Genomic DNA, 6000 nt, shown 5'->3' with positions numbered 1-6000 from the left:
TACAGCCACCAAACGTGATTGCAGCTAGGCTCAAGTTTTTATAAGTGTTTTAAGGTACGAAAGCACTCCTACACAGCATGGGCTGATGACCTATGAGGCTTGGCACGCAAGTAGGATTTTTCTTGTAACTAGTGTGGCACTGTGTATGTAGATTCCTTAATTCGTTATGTTGTTATCCATCTTGCTCTCGATCGAGAAATTAATGTGAAAGTTTGATGGGCATCTGTTCCCACCCTGATTGATATGTTAAAAACTGCCAAAACTCACAAGTAACTGTTTCAACACAAGCTATGTTTCACGATTCCTCTGGTGTTGATGCTGTTTGTAGTATTAGTCGCCATTATGGTGTATGATCAACTGAGATGACTTCCAGTCAATGTCATCATCTGATTTACCAAGCTCTCGTTCGTCTGGTAGTCCAATGACACGGGATTCAGTAGTTATTGCAGTAGTTAGTGATCCCCCACCCTCATCGTTGGTAGATATGCACAAGGGGAAGCTCTTTGTTTGCCATCGGTATGTCCCAAAACGAGTGGAGGCTCACGCACTGCTTTCCTCCACATCATTGTCAGAGGACTGCAAAAATGTTTGTACCATCGTGTCTAGATTGCAGCCAACAGCATCAATGGTGTCACTACCCTTTTCATGATATCACTTGTTTTGCATGCCACAATCTGGGGTACCTCGGGAGTGTCTTCCTCGGCTGGCACGTATAAACAGCACTGGTTATCAGCATGCTGCACACTATATTGCCGTGCCCATGGCGGCAGCAGATGGGATGCAGCATCTCATGTTGCAACTGGACACAAAGGGTCACATTGTAGTCTAAGAGATTTATAAAAATGTACCTAAAGTCACAGAAGCTGCAGCAATGATGGGTCTGCCAGTGGTAGTGAGGATGATACCACCTCCATTGCCAATGGGTCAGAGGAGGAGGAAGGGGAGATGGGCAGGTCGAAATCCATGGGCTGTGACATGGCAGCTGGAGATGGAAGCTGCACTGGGGCCAGAAGCTACAGGCGACAGGAGGAAGGTGGAGGGCATGGAGGGGGCAGCAGTGAGGTATGCTGCTACAAGCAGGAGCCCACTCTGGGAATAATATTGCAATCAACCCTGCTGCTCAGCTGACTGGATGGTCACAACAGTGATGCTCCAACAGGTTGTGGGCACAACTGATTGGCATGACGAGTCAGCTGCTCCCTACTGACATCCACCACCAACACTTGTGGCCCACCATGACACCTGGCAGCCACCCCAGCCATCAGCTGAAGGATCATACCAAAACAGCAGCCCCAGGAGGAAACTGCAGAGGACCACAGCGGTCTGTGACATGTGACTCAGAGTACAACAAATCCAGGTGACCCTGTGGCTGGTGCCCATGCAGACACTCTCCAGACTGCACCCACTGACCCGTGTCAGCTGGTATTAGCTAAAAAAACTTGGAAATGCATTAATGTGAGAAGAGGAAGGCATGGATTTCTTCATCTGGGTCTTTACTGTACACACAGAGTGCTCCAACTCAGAGTTAAAAGCTAGGCAAAATGGGCAGCATCAGACGCTAAATACCATTGCAGATACAAAAGTCTTCAGACTCCCACAATACAAACTGCCTACCATTATCAAACACAAGAGTCCTAAGGGATCTCTTAATGCCAAAAATAAACAACAATGCGCGAACAGTGGCAGTCAATGGTGTGGACGACAGCTTGGCTACATACAGGAAACTCAACAACACATTGACAACAAATAACCACGTTGCCGAAAAATGGACTGGCAAAATCAACGTGCACCCTGTCCCAAGGGAGCTCTGGGACTGGTCAACGAGAGAATTGGCAGGGAGGAGCGGTCTGGGTCTGTGCACAAACCCCGAAAGCCTGTACCAGATATTTGATGTCACAATCAATCACTGGCCAGTAGATGTGACGTCACGCCAACACTTTCCTCTGAGTCGTACCCCAGTGCGACACATGTAGCAATAACTGGAGAACATGACGATGCAACGCTGGGGAGGTTACCACTTGACAGCACTGCTCCTCTGTGGGAAGGATGATGATGATGAGATGACCTGCTGGACAATGTTCAGTTGATCACGCTGTATCCATACCCAATAAGACATGCTCCAGCCAAACCTTCTGGAATGCTAAATGGCTTTCTAGAAAAGTGGGTCAGCAGCCGTGGCAATCACAGCCTCTCATTCTGTTAACGGAAGGTCCAACAGAGTTTGCTGCAAGGCATCATCCAACACGAACAGGAAAGCCTCATATCGGTCGAATTCCAGATCTTGCCCACATGGTAGTCACAAAATACATCAGCATTGGAATGATGCCAGCAGAGTGGTAACGAATATCATAAGAATAGTTGCTGAGAAGGAGGGCCCACCACTGCAACTGGTGGACAGTCCTATCCAGCAGCTTGGAATGAATGTCAAATAATGAAACCAATGGCTTGCAATCAGTTACGAGGAGGAATCTCATCCTATACATGAAGACATCGAGCTTTCTGTCCACGAAAATAATAGCTAGTGCCTCCTTTTCCACCTGTGAATAGTTCTGTTGCACAGCAGAAAGCTTTTTTGAAGCATAAATGATGGGCTATTCGGTGCTGCCTGGTTTCTGTTGGGATAGGGTGGCAGCAATCAACAACTCCACCTGACACAGACCGGGATACAAATCCGTGATACATTGTTCATGGACCGTTTATTTAAAATCGCCACAAAGCTGCACATTACAGTCAGGTTTCTGAATTGCCACCAAAGGAATGACCCACTGACTTGACAAAATAGGAGAAGGTCCTTGAGCCTGCCAATGCTGCAGCTAAGCCTTTACCTTGTCACACATGGTGAAGGGAATGGGGTGAGGGCGACAAAATTTTGGGACCACCGACAGCTCAAGAGAAATTTACCTCGAAATTTTCTGCCCAGTCCACAGTATTCTCAAACAGTGGGCTACAGGATCACAGTAATAAGTCCAAATCGTGGAAAGGGATGGATTGAGACTCCAAATGCACTTCGCCCATGATCTGAACGCTGAAAACATAAAAGGCGTCGAGCCCAAGGATATTTTGCATCAATGGTGAATTGACCACTAACAGTTTAAGTAGTCATTTCACATTCTTGTAACGCACTGAGGCAGAGAATTGTCCTTGCAAGGGAATGTGCTGTTTACAATATGACAAACATGACAAGGTGACTGTTGCAACTGCGGGCACCCTAAGTTCCTGTATGTATCCAAATTAATGAGGTGACTGATGCTCCCATGTCTATTTGAAAATCAACCAACCACTCATCCACAATCAACGTCAACAAAACACGCTGGGCCAACATATGTGGGATGTTAGAGGCACCTCCAGACTCCAGTGAAAATACCAGGCTGTGCAATGACTGACTTATGGTCTGTTGACTGTCAGAAACAGTGGCCAAGTGGCCTACCCACTGGCAAACCCTAACGTGGTGCCACGTGTGGGCAGTCGTGGCGAACATGCAACAAATGACAATCAAGGCAGAACTGTTGGATTGCTCAATAAGTGGAGAGGGTTCCACGGGGGAGAGCCCAAAAAATGACACTGGCAGGAATTTGATTCTTAACTCCTGTAGAAGGGGGAAGGTTTTTGCAGGTGGCCACCTTTTTATGGGAATTGTGGGTTACTTTATCATATACAAATGATTGGAAGGATTTGTTGTCTGCTGGGAGACTGCTCGACAGCTCACTGCTTGGTACTAACCCATGCTGCTGGCCTGGTAAAGTTCTACTGTTGGCGGATTGCTGAAGAATGGACACCTAGAGAATGTCTACCTACAGCATTCCACCAATGGGAGTGTGGAAGGATAATCACATGAGGCCTCAGTAGATGGGGGCAGAGTGCTGGGCCCAGACAGGTCTGCCCTACCTGCAACTGGCTCCTGACTTAACAACACTCACTTTCCTGTGCTCTCCTGATCCTCTAAATCATTCAGCTGTTATGACTAATTTCCAGTAACTAGCACCTTTCCATTGTGTCTAAACATGAAACACAAGCAGATTATCGGTTAACAGAATTTTTTCTGCATTTCACTTAAGAACATAGCCCCACTGGATGTCCAGTCCTCGCTGGCCGTGCGGTTCTAGGAGCTGCAGTCCGGAACCGTGGGACTGCTATGGTCGCAGGTTCGAATCCTGCCTCGGGCATGGATGTGTGTGATGTCCTTAGGTTAGTTAGGTTTAAGTAGTTCTAAGTTCTAGGGGACTGATGACCTAAGATGTTAAGTCCCATAGTGCTCAGAGCCATTTGAACCATTCTTTTTTTGTCCAGTCCTCAGACTCAGCCCTCCCATCTTATGCAATATAAGACTTCTGGTGACAGCTTGTGGGGGGTATTCTAGAATATGAACCTGAATGCTCAGACAATCTTGTAATACAAGCATGTCAGCACTTTGGATGGTATCCTTTCAAATTAAACCTATTTTTTGTTTTCAGAATTCGCAAGTAAAAGTTATATGTTGAATGTTCTCTTCCCACTCCCCCCTCCTCCACCCACTAAGTTAGGAAAGTAAGTAGGCAGAGTAATCTGGAGACCATAGATATCACAGGTACATAATGACAAATTTTTTTGAACAGTGTAAATAGTTGTTTTCTTCTGGTTGGGCATCACACCCATACTAAATACAAAGAAAGACAATTTCCACAAGGGTATTTGGTTAAAATGAGTACTTTATTTAGAACTAAATAATGTACATATTTTAACTTGACAGCCTGATGGAAATTCTGTCTTTCTTTGACTATATACAGTTCATCTTGTTCAGAATAAATTAACACTTTCATGGGTGCATTTTTTGTATCATTTCAGCAAAGATAATTTAATAATAGCTATCCTATTAGAATTGTGATCAACTGACTAATTTATTTTTTGATAGTTTTATTTTTGTTATTTAGGACCAAAAACTATGGTGGTATATGGATCTCCCACTTTCCTTTTGTGAGTTATGTGTTGCTATTATGCATAAAAAAAAAAGAACAAGGCTGTCTGTTTTTATTTTATGTTTTCTTTTACTCTGTTTAAAAAATAATTGTTATCAATATTAAAGTTTACTTACCGCACTGTCAAAGCAATCCTTGAAACTTTATCATGCAATAAAGGTATGAGCTGATACCGGTCACAATAATGTATATTGCAGAAGCAAAGCACAGAGGTGGTAAGATGTATTCACAAAAGCTCTGGGAAACCCCTCAGCTGGTGGTAAGTATGCTTCCCAAAGTATCACAAATGACAGATTAATATTATGGTAAGTATACCTCCCAAGCCCCTTCCAGAAACGCTTTGGTGGTAACCATACTTCCCAATAACCATTAAAACACCATTGTTTTGTGGGATATATACTTCCCACAATCCTGAACGCCATATTTCACAACAAACAGAAACTAAAGCTGGTGCAGTGGAATGCCACTAGATGCCAAGAACATACAGAAGTGGTAACAGATATCCCCTTAAACACTGTAAAGAAATACATTTAGTGGGAAGTATATCTCCTACAGCCTGTGAAAGGGTAAACAATCAATTTACTTCAAAATGGTGAAATTCAGAAATATGGGAACTCATTGGTAGGTACAGATCTCACTCTAAGGTATGTGTGCAGGAACAACAAATAACATTGTACACAGTACGTTCTTTATTATGGACTGTTTTCTCATATCATTTATATAGTATTATTTCACTTCACTATTCCTTGTTCTTTCTGTTATTGTACATCACACTGCCTACAGAGTGTGGCACATCTGAAATAACAGTAATTAGCAACTTCCAGATAGTCATTCACATACATCAAACATGTAAAAAAATGGCTGGTGAAGGCACAGGTAGCACCAACCAACTTATTAACAAGATAAATTTTGTATGTAAATAATTCAGGTCCTCATGGAAACTCCTATGGACACAGCATATTTCATGTCAAATGAAGCAGAGCTCTTTAATACAAAATATCTGGGACTTATTTCCAATACACTCCCTGTCTCATCTAAGCTGCTTAGA

Source organism: Schistocerca piceifrons, chromosome X (genome assembly GCF_021461385.2).
Source record: "Schistocerca piceifrons isolate TAMUIC-IGC-003096 chromosome X, iqSchPice1.1, whole genome shotgun sequence".
NCBI classification, from domain to species: domain Eukaryota; kingdom Metazoa; phylum Arthropoda; class Insecta; order Orthoptera; family Acrididae; genus Schistocerca; species Schistocerca piceifrons.
The sequence above is the reverse complement of the archived record's forward strand: the minus strand, read 5'-3'. Positions refer to the sequence as shown.